Genomic DNA, 14187 nt, shown 5'->3' on the forward strand with positions numbered 1-14187 from the left:
GGCTGGCAGCTTAACACCACACAGCCGTTTGCTCACCCTCCCCCCTCCCTCTCTGGGATGGGGGAGAGAAACGGGAAAGTGAAGCCTGTGAGTTGAGATAAAGACAGTTTATTAAGACAGGAAAATAATAATAACAATAATATTGATAATAGTACAACTAATAATAATGTGTACGAAACAAGTGATGCACAATGCAATTGCTCACCACCCACTGACCGATGCCCAGCCTATCCCCGAGCAGCCGGCCCCCCCACCCCCCCCCGGCTAGCCACCCCTATATATTGTTTAGCATGACGTCAGATGGTATGGAATACCCCTTTGGCCAGTTTGGGTCAGCTGTCCTGGGTCTGTCCCCTCCCAGCTCCTGCTGCACCCCTAGCCTGCTCGCTGGCAGGACAGAGCGAGAAGCTGAAAAGTCCTTGGCCTGGTGTAAGCACTGCTCTGCAACAATTAAAACATCAGCATGTTATCAGCGCTCTTCTCATCCTAATCCAAAACATAGCACCCTACCAGCTACTAGGAGGAAAATTAACTCTGTCCTAACTGAAACCAGGACACATGTCTGGGCCAGAGCACAGTTAAGACATTCTTCTGGTTTGTACCAGTACTATTTAAGACTTTCCATTAATATTATGTGGGGAAAAATCAAATTTATTAGAAAAATAGGTGGGGATATCTTGTTGAGTGTGAGTATATTATGAAATAAAACTTTTGACAGAAGGCCTTAGAATAAGCCAATTCTTTTGAAAGTGATGATATCGCTGAAATTTAGAAAAATAAAATACCTTTAAAGCATTTTTTTTAATATTTAATTAAAATATAACATATTTTAAAGTTTCCATGAAAGAGGGTGAAGCATTTAATACAAGTGATGTTTTTTGCATGGGGAGGCAAAGGATTATATGGCTGTATCTCCCGTTCCTTTCCATTGGGGTGTTCTGTCTTTGAGAACAGTTCCTGAGAACTGGTCCTGATATTTACTACTGACTCTTACTACTGACTCTCAGTAACTTTGTCAGATGGAGAGATTAAGATCTCTTATGAGTGAAAGGCTTGCCTTTGAATCTTGTGAAAGGAGATTTAATGATTATTTAGTAATCCTGGATGAAAATTATACTTGTAAATATTTTATTATTTGCTTAAATATCAGAAGGTATGTAAAAGCACGGAAATTGGCAATAAGGAAGTAAGCTTCTGTTAACTAGGACAGACAAGATGAAAAAAGTATGTTGATAGAAGTTGTGGTGGTTTTATCTTGCTGGGCAGCTGAACTCCACTACAACCTCCTCAGAAGAAGAGGGGGAGCAGAGAGTATGCTGGGAAGAGGAAAAAAAAAAAAAGTCTCACGGATTGAGATAAGGATAGAATCATTAAGGTTGGAAAAGACCTCCAAGATCATCTGGTCCAACCATTACCCTACTACCAATGTTACCGACTAAACCATGTCCCTAAGCACCACATCCAGCCTTTCCTTAAACACCCCCAGGGACAGTGATGCCACCACTTCCCTGGGCAACCTGTTCCAATGCCTGAAATTAAAGAGAAAAGGAAGAAGGAAAAAACAAGCAAATGCTGTGCAGAAGCACAATGAGAGAAATAAAATATTCTCTACTTCCCATCAACGAGCAATGTTCGGCTAATCCTGGAAAGCAGGCTATCAATATGCATAGCGGTTGTTTGGGAAGACATATGTCTTCATAATGAGAGCCCTCTCTACACCCCCTTTCCTTCCCCTTTCCCACCTTTTATTGCCGAGTCTGACATCATATGGTATGGAATGTCCCTTTGGTTGGTTTAGGTCAGCTGCCCTGGTGATGTCCCCTCCCCACTTCTTGCCAACTCCCAGCCTACTGTCTCTGGGGGAGTTTAGAGGGATTCTTGATGCTGTGCCAGCATTGCTCAACAATAGACAAAACATTGGTGTGATACCAATGCTGTTCTAGCTACAAGTGCAGAGCACATCACTCTATGGGCTGCCGCAGGGAAAGTTAACTCCATCCCAGCCAGACCCAGTACAGAAGTCTTTTGTGTTTACATATATGAAATTTAATTATTAGAATTGATCTGCAGTGTATGTTTGAAGGGATCTTATTTAGAAGTAGGAAAAGTGAAGCTTATTATCAGGTGAAGGCTTAGTTTCTCCATTTGTGTCCACCAAAGTCATTGCAGCTGATTACCACATTGTGATGTAATGGTACGGTAACCAAAGAATCTTGCAGGAGCCTGGCTTTATACAGTGGCAAGTTAGGCAGGTCCTGTCAAAATCAATATTGGTAACTTTCTTTAATGTGTTTTTGGGGTTTCTGAGCTTATGAAAATGTTCGGAAATTTTGAAAAATTTGTCCTAAATAGAATGTTGATCTGAACCTCCTAGTTGGATTGTATTTTTGAGCTGTCTGATTTCCCCTTGCCCCTCAGAAATCAAAATCAAATGTATAACTCATGTAACTAGTATTAAAAAGGAAATTACATTTGTATGTGTATTTCAGCTTCATGTTTTTACTGTACATAAAGTACTGAATTTCCTATCAAAATGACTTTAAATGTTAATTGATTGTGAAGCACACGTTTTTCTTCTGTATTGGTATTGACCGTCTCTTTGCTGTACTATATGGAAGTCCATTATAAATCCTTGTATTATGCTACAGAGTATATATTCTATAGTTATTATTTAAATTGAGTGTTGAATTTATATAGAATATTTTTATATAGTTGAAGTGAATGTTAGATGCGGCATATCTGTATACATGTGACCAGGCCTTTCTAGTTATAGCTGTTCACTTTTTATATATAAAAATAACTTTCTTGAAAGTGAGAAAGTCTATCTTTGTGCTCAGCTACTTCACAAGCGTTCCCATCAGTTCTAATAGGGCTATGTGTGTAGTAAAGTGCCAAAGCTGACAGGTTCTAGATGCAGTTCCTTTATAAACTCTGCGGGATTTTTTTAATTCAGGGGAATTAAAAAATACAATCTTTTTTTTTTTTTTTTACTTTTTTTTTTTTACCTTTTTTTTTTTGCATTGAAAACAAACTCGTTAGCCTTGCAGCCTAGAAAACACAGGAAGGGCACTTCCTATGAAATTGAATCTCATATCAGGAAATTCAGTCTCGGGAAATAATATCTCAAAGTTTGAGTAACAGCATATTCTTAGCACAGTACTTGTTTTGCACAATATCTTAGAAACCTACAGCTCAAGCTGCTACTTATATGGCTGTGCCTAAAGAAATGGGAATGAAGTGACCCTTTTATCAAATTCAAAAAGTTCAGTTAAGTAGGCAGTTGGGATCTTTGTACAGTGTAAAACAACGACATCTAGGCTGGATTATTTTAATATCAGCATAGGAAGAAGCAAGTTTTAAGTTAAGGCAGTTAGTTCTTCCAGTATTGTGTTGGCTTTATAGTCACCAATATAATTAAATTGGCAAACTCTGAAATGCTTTGTCCTATATTATGACAGTCTAAGTTCTTTGAAAGATTTATTATCAGAACAGTGAAAGTCAATTGAGAAACGTAAATGTTAGTGTTTAAATTGTAATGTCTGATTACTGATGGTAGGGCACTATCACGTAAAACATTTCTCTTGTTAACTGCAGAATGTGAGCTCTATTGAGGTTTAAGATAACAGGTGAGGGTGATCTCTTCTCTAAGGAAATGGTGGCTTATGGATTGGTTTTTTTAGTTTCCTTTTGAGTAAATGTTACTGTGTTTCCATTATTTTTTAAATATAAGTTGTGAAGTTTTTATATGCATATTGAATTTTGGAGAAGCAGTTTATAAAATATAGAAAAGCCTTAGGGTGTTCTTTTTGTTTCTCAGAATTGCCTGTCTGCAAAATTTTTGTGAGTGTACAATAGTAACTCATGTGCAAGCACTAACATTCGCATGCACATTTTTAAAATCTAAAATATATATTTTAAAATCTTTTTTAAAACCATCTTTTTAGAATTTTGACCTGTGTATCTATGTTTCTGTCAGTCCATCCAAGTTAATTAATACTGAATGAAGAAAACCATTAACTGTAAATATTTTTTTAACTTTTGACTTAACTTTGGTGTGGTATCTCCATTCTTGGAGATATTCAAAAGCCACCTGGACATGGTCCTGGGCAACTGGTTCTAGGTGACCCTGCTTGATCAGGGATTGGACCAGATGACCTCCAAAGGTCCCTTCCATCCTTATCCATTCTGTGATTCTGACATTCCTAGTGTTGTCCATAGTGGCTTAGAAGCCATTGTTCTAGGTAATGTAGTCCCCATTTCTCCTGTTCTATCTTTTTTCATGTCTAATATTGCTGCAGGATGTGTTTTTTTTTGTTTGTTTTTGTTTTTTTCTCTCCTGTTGTTACAAAAGTTCTACTAAATAAATCTACTCCTGTACTAAAGAACTACTACCAGTTTTACCCCTTATTGTTCCTTTTCAGTGTAATTTCCAGAACACAGTTACCTCTTCTTATAGACTGCCTGGAAGTTGTCATTCATTAGTGGTTAACAGGCAGGAAATCTTAATTGAATATGATGCCAAGAATTTCCTGTGAGACTTCTTAAATATTCATAACAAGTTACCCAATGTGAGTAAGCTACAAGAACAGAGAGACTGAAAACATAAAATCAACTCTTAGTATAGACAAAGAAGTTTGCTCTCTAAGTTTCAAAGAGTAGTTCCACTGATGAAGTTGTTTCCGTATTTAAGCCTATTCCCTATAGGGAATGTTTAAAAATGAAAATAAGCAAGTATGGGAAAATGCTTTTAAAGTCCAAAATCTCACTGATGTTCTCTTCAAGGCCAAGTTTACTTTGTTGATAGCTTTTTTTTCCCCCAAGTCGAATGAATCTATTGTAACAAACAGACAAAAGTAAGATACTAGGAGCAGGTATGGAGTCAGATTACATAAATCTCAAGTGAACAGTTTTGAGTTTTAAATGTTTTGGATCTCTTCAGTGACATTTGATGTTCAGCAAACATAAGTTGGAGAAAAGGACCTCCCTCATACCTCACCTGATATGCAAATAATGTGAAGGACTGAATACCAAGCAGCAGTGTGCTAATTGTGTGTGAGATCCATTGACTCTCAGATGATGTAGTATGTATGGTAGTTATTGTCTTTTTTGAAAGAAGGATATTCTGAGGATGTTGAAATGAAATGCTTCTAAAGAATAGTTTATTGGTTTGGAACACACATAATAAAGTGCCTCTTCAAGTAGATGGAGAAAACTGAACTGTGCCATCCGCACAAACAGTAGTATTCTTCAGTGTCTCATACTTGAAGAAGAGAGCTTAAAAGCAGGTTGCGGGAAAAAGGGATTTATACTAGTCATGTTAGTTAGTATTCAGCACATCCTAGTACTCTCAGATGTCTTACTCCAGACACATAAAAATAAAGAAAAATTACCTAGTAAATAGAAGTTTTGCAGACTGTTAAATGCTTCGAATAATGTGAAGCTTCTGATGCAATTTTTTGGCAAGAAATAGAATACCTAAAAGCCAGCCAATGTGGAAGAGAGCATAGTAAGATTTCAAGTATCGTAATCAATTAACTTTTATTCAGATACAGGAATTAAAGATGACTTTTTTTTTTCAGGAGCCTTGTTTGACGTGAGGTAAAACCTGGCTCCCCAATAGCTTTACATTTCCTCCCATGATGGCGTTCATCAAAGATCTTTAGGGGCTCCAATAAAGCCATGAACAATTTCTTCCTCAGTGCTTCATAAAGAATGTTGGTAAGGACTTCCACAATCCTAAATAGATCTCAGTCTCTCCCCAACTGGTTTTCTTCTATTTTAAGTCTCCTTCTGTCAGTCATTTGCTCCTCTGATGCCTAGCTTGCCTATCTCCAGTCTTTATACATTTAACCTTAGAAAGTCCTTATCTATTTACCTGTGACCTTACCATATTGTCCTACTCTCTACTGTTTTTGTTTTCCATTATATTTGAATCAAACTTTAAAAAATAATAACCTTTTTATAAATGTGTTAACTTATATTCTGTCCTCCTACTACCATTTCACTCATTTGCTTACCCCTTGGTTAGAGCAGAGATTTCTTGCGTTTGTCAGTATTACTCCAATGAATTTGTAAATTACTTGTTTCCTCTGTTATGTTCTGCATTACTATTTCATATGTTATTCCAACAGAATTGACTTTTAGATTTTTTTCTAAGTGTAGGAAAATGATTATGTATCAGAGATAAGGTAGGTTAGCAAGGTTGCTTGAAATGCTGAGAATATCTGTATTTTTAAGAAACATAAATAAACAAGCAAATATTCTTCAACTTCCCAGTAAAATTATATGTAATTTCACCTATATGAAAAGAGAAGACTGTCTCAGCCTTCAGTTATGCAACCTTACTTAAATTTTCACATTTTAGAAACAGCTGCAAGACCAAAAAATTCAATTAATTAATCACATTTAGGTTCATGCATGTGTTAACATTTAATTCTGAAAAGAGTAGGACTTTGATTATGGAGCATGTATGACAGATACAGAATACTGTAGACATAAATTTGAAAACTCAATGTTAGCAGTGCATTATTGCTTATTTTTTTTTAAATATAACATTTTGTTGATTAACTGCCTTTTGCTAACAGGAAGTGGTAATTCGTATACAAAATCACGTGTATGGGGTGTGATGTCCATGTTTTATCTTTTTACTGCTTCTGGTAGTGGGGAGAATGGGTGGTAGAAATGCTTGCTTACAGATTCTTGTAGATTTTGAGATCATTCATGCAGTAGTTAGAGGACCATGACTATAGGAAGATGTTTTTAGCATTTTTTTTGTTTCTTTTTATAAGTATTCTTTCTCTTTTACTTCAGATCTGTTTGTCACATAGTTATTTTGCTTAGAAAGCATATTGTGTGTCTGAAAGGAAACATTCATGTAAGCATGCATGCTTTCTGACAATAAAAATGTGAAATGCTCACAGAGCAACTTCTGTATGTGTTAGAAGTCTGGAGTTTATTTTAAGGTAATGAATGAGGTTTCACACTGAAAATGATTCTGACTTTTCCTTTATTAGCAGCAACTATATAATTATACAGGTATTTATATTACATATAATATTTAATATACAAATATAGCTATGCTTTGCTAGAGTAAAATATTTGTTAACACTAATAGCTTCCTAATTAGTTCATTCATTAGTGCAAGATAAGTATTTAGATTATCCAGCATTGATATCTGAAATAATTTTAGATTTAAATATTTTCTTAAAATTCCTCAGAAACTTTAAGAAAGTATTTCCTATGCACAGTAAGCATTTTGGGGGGAAACTGACTGATCCAATTATGTTCCATTTATGTTATATGAAATGACTAAAAACTCTTCAGTATCATTATTCTGTCATCAGTCTTCATTATTCATTTCTACTAACTGATTACTAACTAATTATTCATTTCTACTAACTCACAAGATTTTCTTGAAATAAGATTTACTGCCATGAATTAAGAAATCATCGGCTAAAATAGGCCATTTTTTCTGAAGGTTTTGTCAATATCTGTTTTTCAGTTTGTACTTCCTATTTGTTAAAAGTCATAAAGTCCAAGATGCAAGAAAGCTTCCTCTTATTATACAGTTCAGCTTTGGTTTAGAAAATTGGCTATTGTTAAGCAAAAGAGTTATGTTTAAGAAACAACAGAAATCCACAACTGTTTTTATCAAGTGTTTGTTTTTATTATAATTATTGTTTTATTTTTGTAGTGGGATGCTTTGCCTGATATCTGTATGCACATAATTACTTTGATTGTCTGCTTCCTTTGAAAGTTCTCTTGCATTTTTTTTCTCCTTGATCAAAGCAGGCATAAAGTCTGAATATTAGAGTTGATCACATATTCACACTATGTGAGTCCAATCACGTCTGTTTTCAGTTAGTGAAAACAGTTGCCTAACTGTTTTTAGTTAGTTTTAAGTGACTATACAGAGGTGAGGCATGAGACAAAGGTCCAGTGTTTTATTTACAGAAAAGGAGTATGGCAAAGGACAATCTAAGTATGACATTATCAGTGTTTGTTTTAATTTCCTATTGACAATATTATTTTCCAGAATCAAAACACAAAACCTCTGTTGCATGCCTCAACTTTGGCCACAAAATATATACATTTTGACTGGTTTATATAGATTATTTAATATTATGGTGGGCCTGTGATATTGGATAAGTAGAAAATGATGTTATGATCAGGTCACTTTTATGAACACTCTTGAGTATAACAAAACAGAGCTACATATTAGGTTAAAAGGGTAACAGAGACAGGGAGTTGCTTTGAATACTCTCTTACACTTCTTTAATTCTCATGTGTCTCTCAGTTTCTCAGCTCTTAGTCCCTATTGTACATGAGAGTTCATGAGATGTATGCCTTGTCTGGGGCAAGTAATACTGTGGAAAAGCTGTTACAATTGTTGGGTGTGTGTCATGATAATTTTTTTCAGGTTGATGACTTTCCATTTTTCTTCATGTAACCAACAGGGTAGAGTTAAAATTTGGAACATTTTTTAGTTAACCTGGTAAGCTAAATTGTAGATAGAGTGTTAACAATAGACTGCATGTACGTTTGGCAAATTTACTGTTTTTCTTGAAAATTTTCAAAATGTAAATGTAAATTATGTGCCAAATTGTTTATGTTCCTCTATTCTTAGATATATTTTTTTAATAAACTATGACCAATTGTGGTGGTTTTATGCTGCTATGCAGCTGAAATCCACAACAACCGCTCTCTCACTCAAGGAGAAAATATGATGGAAGGGGCTCAAGGGTTGATATAAGGACAAGGAGATCACTCAACAATTATTGTCACAGGCAAAACAGGCTCAGAACAGGAAGATTAATGTAATTAGTTGCCTATGACTAGCAGACCAGAACAGTGATAAATTAAAAGCAAACGAAAAACACCTTCACCCCCATCCACCCTCTTCTACCTCCTCCCCCCAGAGTGGCACAGGGGAACGGGGAATGGGGGTTGCAGTCAGTCCATAACACTTCGTCTCTGCCACTCCTTCACACTCACTCTCTTTCCCTGCTCCAACATGGGGTCCCTCCCATGGGATACAGTCCTTCCCAAATTGATCCGACATGGGCTTCCCACAGGCAGCAGCTCTTCAAGAACTGCTCCAAATATGGGTCCGTACCATGGGGTCCATCCATCAGGAGCACACTGCTCCAACCTGGGTCCTCCACAGGCAGCAGCTCCTGCCAGATCACCTGCTCCTGCATGGGCTCCTCTCCAGGAGCCACAGGTTCAGACTGGAGTCTGCTCTGGTTGGGGCTCTCCATAGGCCACAGCCTCCTTCAGGGCAGATCCACCTGCTCCATCATGGTCTCCTCCACAGGCTGCAGCATGAAAATCTGCTCCACCATGGTACACCATGGGCTGCAGGGGGACAACCTTCTCCACTATGGTCTTCTCCACAGGCTGCAGGGGAACATCAGCTCCAGTGCCCGGAGCACCTCCTTCCACTCCTTCTTCACTGACATTGGTGTCTGCGGGGCTGTTTCTCACTCCTCAGTCTCCCAGGTGCTGTTGTGCAGCAGTTTTTTCCCTTTCTTAAATATGCTCTCACAGAGGCACAACCAACATCACTCATTGGCTTGGCTCTGGCCAGCAGCGAGTTCCTTTTGGAGCTGGCTGAAACTGGCTCTTATCTAACAGGGTGGCAGTTTCTGGATTCTTCTCACAGAGGCCACCCCTGCAGCCCCCTGCTACCAAAACCTTGCCACGTAAACCCAATACACCAATTATTTGAGAACCTATGCTTTCTGTATTTGTTGTTAGTAGTACAAGAAGATAAATGAGTCCTCTTGGTGTGTGCATTTGTTCTTTGTATCTTGCCTACAGTCCTTATCCAGCTATTTTTTGGACCAGCAAACCAAGTGCTGTCAATTATATAGGATGTACAAAAAAGTAACTGTCACTGGAGTATAAAAAGTCTTGGGCACATTTGCTTCCCTTCTGGACTCCAGTACAGCCATATGTGGAAGAAGAATGGGAACATGTCACAGAGTAAGAGGTATTAACACAGCAGTTGTGTAACCCTGGTGAATCCCATTGTGCTCTTTGTGGTTCCAGTTGTACCACTTCGTGGATCTTTTAATGTTTGTATTACTATTTATCAAAAAAAAAACCACCACACACACACACAAAAAAAACCCCACAGCTATCAAAAATATTGCCATTGGATTTTGTTTGGTCATATTTTCTTATCTAGTCCATATCTATATCTACAGAGGCTTTACTGGATATTTCATAGAAGAGCGCCATCTTGACCTTGGAAATTCTGACTGTAAACTCGTTTTTTCTAACTGTATCATTTGTATGGCCACACTATGTCATTTACATTTGTGAAGAGGTTTAGAACAAAATGAAAATTAAATTTTTGTGTGCTCATTTCTATTAGTGTGTTTATTCAATTATGATTATTTTTGAGATAGTCCACTAGTTTATTCTTTACTGCTGGTTCTGCTCAAATAGTTGTTTCACATTGGAGAAACATGGTGGCACCAATTATTCAAGGTACCTTCAAGGATTGTTTAAAACAGGAATCTCCTGAGTACTAAACAGGCATAGCTTTTAGACATGCAGGGTTCACTAAGTAAACTCTTATTACATTGGCAACTTGTAGTTGTGTATAAACATGATTTATGTCCCATCTAAGTATTTTAACCAGTGTTCTGACATAACAGCATTTTTCTGCAGTGTATTCTAATATTTCTTTTGAGCTGGGTGTAGATGCAAAGGTAGTATAAGTTATAAATCCACTTTTTCAGAAACTGAAAATATGTGAATAGTTTGGAATGAAATGTTTTTCTTTTCTGTTACAATTTTTATTAAGAGTAGGAATCATGCTGACATTCAAAAAAAAAAAAACAACCCACCAAACACCTCAATTTCTATTTAAACCATAACATAATATGTTCATATATAATTTGGTAATAAAACTAAGGCGAGAATAATTCATTGTACCAGGCTCTGAAAGCTAAACTTGCTTCTTATAAAGCACATGTCATAACCAAATAAGAAGAATCTTGTGTAATTTAAGCTCTTGACAATTTTGTTTTTACTGAATTCATAAAACAATATAATCATAAAATCGTGTGTGTTTTCTGGGATGCAATATTTTTAAGAAACATTTTATATATTTTTTGTATGTTTCCTTTGATGACCCTATGTTATTTTTTATATATTTTTTAAAGCTGGTTTCATTGAAACTCTGGATTGAAATCTTTTGCAGTAAGTCTTTTTAATGACTTTTTTTTTCTCCATACAATGAGAACTTTCTTGGTTTCCCTTGATTCTTTTTTCACCTTTCCTTTCTTCTACTTTCTCTCTGTCAGTCTGGAATGCTTCAATATTGCCTTGACCTTTGAAAATTTAAAACACTAAAAAGAAGGGATTGAAAATAAAGCTACTCAAAACAGTGTAAAAACTTGTTGTATATTGTAAATTCTCTTGCAGTCAGTCTGCACATGAAAATAAGACCATAGGGAAGAATGAAATGTAACAATTTTCAAAAATAGCTTGTGGAACTTTTAATTTAAATGTGTGATAACATTTTGGGGAAGAAAGTAACTTCAACATTTTTAAAAGATTTTTTTCAACTACCTGCCATTTTATAACTAGCTTGAGTTTTTTAAGCCTTTTCTGTAGCAAAAAAAAAAGTTAACTGCTTCTGTGATAATGCAGGTGCCAACAACACTGGACTGAGATATCACTAAAAGATATGAAGAATGTTTGACTAGTACATGTATGTAATTTGGCAGACAGTATAAAATGGACTTTTCTAAAAGAAAATCAGAGTTATTTCTCTGTTTCAAATTTGCTTATGGGGGGAAGCTGTTTAAGGTTATTGAAGGACAAACTGAAGTCATAATTGCTCAGCACTGGTAAACTGACAGAGGAATGAGCTGATGTAGCATGCAAGAATACCTCACCTGACCGGAAATGGGAATGAAAACTCCATGTAAGAGAGAAAAGGTTCCTTTCTGATGAGATATGAAAAGCTGGAGTATTCTCTTGAAACAGTCATGGAATGTGAGTGGTCAGGGGCTGATTTTGGTAGAGAACCGGCACTGAGGGGATGAACCAAAAGCAAGGTTAAGGCACCTGGTGCTGTTTCTCATATAATTGGTTGGTTTAGGTCAGCTGCCCTGGTGGTGTCTCCTCCCCACCTCTTATCCACTCCCAGCCTGCTGGCTCTTGGGGAGATTGCAGGGAGTCCTGATGCTGTGCCAGTCTTGCTCAGCAGTAGACAAAACACTGGTGTGATACCAATGCTATTCTAGCTACAAGTGCAGAGCACATCACTCTATGGGCTGCCGCAGGGAAAGTTAACTCCATCCCAGCCAGACCCAGTACAGAAGTCTTTTGTGTTTACATATATGAAATTTAATTATTAGAATTGATCTGCAGTGTATGTTTGAAGGGATCTTATTTAGACCCAGTACACTACAGTACATAACAGGTTTGATTGGGCAGGTCCAGCTCGGTTGGCAGATCCCCTAGTGTTGACTAACCAGGTGGCCTTTGCCAAATGTGATTCCCAATTTTTGAATGTCCCATTGCATTCAGTGTAGTCTTTAACAGTCCATTGTATCGCTCAACTTTACCAGATGCTGGTGCATGATAGGGGATGTGATACACCCACTTAATACTCTTTGGCCCAAGTGCCTATGAGGTCATTTTGGAAATGAGTCCAATTGTCTGACTCAATTCTTTTCTGGGGTGCCATGTTGCCCATGACTTTCTTTTCAAGGCCCAGGATAATGTTCCAGGCGGTGGCATGGGGCACAGGATATGTTTCCAGCCATCCGGTGGTTGCTTCCACCATTGTAAGTACGTGGCGCTTGCTGCTGCGGGTTTGAGGGAGTGTGATGTAATCAATCTGCCAGGCCTCTCCATATTTATATTTCAGCCATCGTCCTCCATACCAAAGAGGCTTTGACCGTTTGGCTTGCTTGACTGCAGCACATGTTTCACAATCATGAATAACCTGTGCTATAGTGTCCATGGTCAGGTCCACCCCTCGATCAGGAGCCCATCTGTATGTTGCACCTTGATGGCCTCTGGTGCAATCAGGCTATAAATAATTCACCCTTATGTTGCCAGTCCAGGTCCACCTGAGCCACTTCAATCTTAGCAGCCCAACCCACCTGCTGGTTGTTTTGATGTTCTTCAGTAGCTTCAGAAAGCTGGATGGCTTTCACTTCTGCAAACTGACTCGATTCACCTTCTCCCTCAGCAGCTTCTGCAACTCATCGTGTAGGACTCCATACAGCAGCCTTCCATCTCCGATGCTTTCCCACAATACGACAGGACCCATCAGTGAACAGGGCATATTTCTTCTCATTTTCTGGCAGCTTCTTATACAGTGGGGCTTCTTCAGCACGGGCCACCTCCTCCTCTGGTGTTGTGGTTTAACCCGGCTGGCAGCTAAACACCACACAGCCGTTCGCTCACACTCCCCCCTCCCTCTCTGGGATGGGGGAGAGAAACGGGAAAGTGAAGCCGGTGAGTTGAGATAAAGACAGTTTATTAAGACAGGAATATAATAATATAAGGAATATAAGGAATATAATAATAACAATAATAATAATAATAGTGATAATGATAATAGTATTAACAATAATAATGTGTAAGAAAACAAGTGATGCACAATGCAATTGCTCACCACCCGCTGACCGATGCCCAGCCTATTCCCGAGCAGCCGGCCCCCCCCACCCCGGCCAGCCACCCCTATATATTGTTTAGCATGACGTCAGATGGTATGGAATACCCCTTTTGCCAGTTTGGGTCAGCTGTCCTGGGTCTGTCCCCTCCCAGCTCCTGCTGCACCCCCAGCCTGCTCGCTGGCAGGACAGAGCGAGAAGCTGAAAAGTCCTTGGCCTGGTGTAAACACTGCTCTGCAACAATTAAAACATCAGCATGTTATCAGCGCTCTTCTCATCCTAATCCAAAACATAGCACCCTACCAGCTACTATGAGGGAAAATTAACTCTGTCCTAACTGGAACCAGGACATCTGGTGATATCCCAAAGTATTTGCCTTCTGGCCAGTCCATAATCACCTCCAAGATTCCTGGGTGTCTGGGGTTTCCTATTCGAGCCCGCTGAGTAATCAGTGCAACCCACTTGCTCCATGTAGCATCAGTTGCATGATGTGTAAAGGGGGTCCTTCCTTTGAACATCCAGCCCAGCACCAGCAATC

General features: G+C 38.1%; 1 protein-coding gene across 3 annotated transcripts in view; it reads left to right on the plus strand.

Moving 5' to 3' along the window:
* LOC308184778 (guanine nucleotide-binding protein G(q) subunit alpha-like) overlaps window positions 1-14187 on the plus strand; it is a 135435-nt gene that overhangs the window by 19468 nt on the left and 101780 nt on the right. The window lies entirely within an intron of this gene.

Source organism: Anser brachyrhynchus (genome assembly GCF_964034855.1).
Source record: "Anser brachyrhynchus genome assembly, chromosome: W".
In the NCBI taxonomy this organism is placed as follows: domain Eukaryota; kingdom Metazoa; phylum Chordata; class Aves; order Anseriformes; family Anatidae; genus Anser; species Anser brachyrhynchus.